Genomic DNA, 2,341 nt, shown 5'->3' with positions numbered 1-2,341 from the left:
CATCTTCTTCATTGCTTGACTTTGGTGAGCTTTTCAAGCTCTCTTTGTTACAATTTCCTTGCTCTTTGAATGGAGCATCATCGATTTTCTTTTTCCATTGGAATTCCGACTTCTTCCTATCATCCTTCCGGCTATAATGATCAACCATAAAACATGGTTCATGCAAACGGGGAGCTCTTATGGTCTTATCAAGATTGAAAGTTATGCTCTCATCTCCCACTTCTAGAGTGAGCTCTCCATGCTTCACATCAATCACCGCACCCGCGGTGTGCAAGAAAGGTCTACCTAGAATGATCGGAATATTGGAGTCTTCTTCCATGTCAACAATGACAAAGTCCACCGGGATGAAGAATTTCCCAACTCTTACGGGAACATCTTCCCATATCCCCAATGGTGTCTTTGTTGATCTATCGGCCATTTGGAGTGTGATATTGGTGAATTTGAGCTCTCCCATCCCTAACCTTTTACTCACCGAATACGGCATAACACTCACACTAGCCCCTAGATCACATAAGGCTTTGTTGATCGTGGTGTCGCCAATGGTACACGGTATTGAGAACCTTCCCGGATCTTTAAGTTTTGGAGGTGAACTCCCTTGAAGTATTGCACTACTCACCTTAGTGAAGGCGATAGTCTCAAGCTTCCGGATCGACTTCTTCTTCGTTAGGATGTCTTTCATGTATTTTGCATAGGCCGACACATGATTGATTAATTCCGTGAAAGGAATCGAGACTTCCAAATTCTTCACAATCTCCATAAATTTTCCAAGTTGGTCATCAAATTTGGGCTTGGCTTGACGACTCGGAAAAGGAAGTCTAATCACAATGGGTTCCTTCTCCTTGACCTTGTCTTCATTTTTCTTTGAAACTTCTTCTTTTGATGGTTCTCCATCCTTGGAGTTTTGCACAACTTCTTCTTTGTCACTAGCTTCCACAACTTTATCCTCAACTTTCTTCTTCGGTGCTTCATACCTCGACCACTTCTCAAGTGAGAGGCACTAACTGTTTCATGTCTTGGGGGATTACTCTGAGGTGGTAATTGCCCCTTTTGTCTTTGTGAGCTTGAAGATGCTAGTTGAGTTAATTGGGTTTCCAACATTTTGGTGTGGGCTAGGATGTTGTTGATGGTGATTTCCTTTGCTTGACTATCCTTTTGCATTTGAGTGAAAAACTCTTGTTGATTCTTTTGCATTTGGAGGACCGCTTTTTGAACATCAAAACCTTGGTCATTTTGTTGATTGTATGGAGTTTGATTTTGGTAACCTTGGTTTTGGTTGTAAAAGGGTCTTTGATTTTGGTTTCTCATGGGAGGTGGGGTGTATGTTGGTTGAGGGTTTTGAACATTTTGGCTTTTGTATGAGAGATTTGGGTGGAATTTGGTGTTCTCATTGTAATAATTTGAATAAGGGGTACCACTCTTATATGCTTGAAAAGCATTCACTTGTTCATTTGTTCCCCTACATTCACTTTGGTCATGTCCTAAAGTTCCACAATTCTCACATATCCCACTTGGGATTGATGAAGATGCCGTCATGGCATTAACATGTTGCTTTGGTGATTTTGAGGCTTCTTCAAGTCTAGCCATAGCTTTTTCGAACTTCAAATTGATGGTATTAATGTGAGCACTAAGTTGAGCACCCAATTGAGTAATAGAGTCCACTTCATGCTTTCCTCCTCTAGTAGCCTTGTGAGGTCTACTATATTGTGAATTATGGACCGCCATTTCCTCAATCTTGTTCCAAGTTTTATTGTCGTCAACTTCGGTGAACATTCCATTTGATCCCATGTTGAGAATGTTTCTTGAGTTTTCATAAAGACCGTTCCAAAATCGTTGTACCAAGAACCACTCGCTAAGTCCATGATGAGGACATGAGCGACAAATTCCTTTGAATCGCTCCCAAGCTTTATACAAAGATTCTTCATCTCTTTGCTTAAAGCCCGTAATTTGAGCTCTTAGCATGTTAGTCTTTTCCGGTGGATAAAACTTTTTGTAGAAGGCTAGAGCCAATTTCTTTCAAGAATCAATTCCGAGAGTAGCCTTATCAAGGCCTTTCAACCATTGTTTTGCTGTGCCAATTAGAGAAAAAAGAAATAAGACCCATCGAATTTGGTCTTGAGTTACACCGGTTTGAGAAATTGCATCACAATAGTCGCAAAAAGTCTCCATGTGAGAGTGAGGGTCTTCACTAGGCATCCCCCCAAATTGGCTTCTTTCGACTAATTGGATAAATGCGGATTTGGCAATGAAATTTCCGGTTAAGTGTTGTGGTGTGGGAGTACCATTAGGTAGGTTCTCCTCGGTTGGTACGGAATGTGATGAAAATTTAGGCATTGTGGGTTGA

At 41.1% G+C, this 2,341-nt stretch overlaps 1 non-coding gene across 1 annotated transcript; it reads left to right on the top strand.

Moving 5' to 3' along the window:
- The first annotated feature begins 1,852 nt into the window (after positions 1 to 1,852).
- LOC141615439 (small nucleolar RNA R71) lies at positions 1,853 to 1,959 on the top strand. The gene has a single exon (XR_012529860.1). It is a non-coding gene; the product is annotated as a small nucleolar RNA R71 (small nucleolar RNA).
- The last annotated feature ends 382 nt before the right edge of the window (positions 1,960 to 2,341 follow it).

Source organism: Silene latifolia, chromosome 11 (genome assembly GCF_048544455.1).
Source record: "Silene latifolia isolate original U9 population chromosome 11, ASM4854445v1, whole genome shotgun sequence".
NCBI lineage: Eukaryota > Viridiplantae > Streptophyta > Magnoliopsida > Caryophyllales > Caryophyllaceae > Silene > Silene latifolia.
The sequence above is the reverse complement of the archived record's forward strand: the minus strand, read 5'-3'. Positions and strand labels throughout refer to the sequence as shown.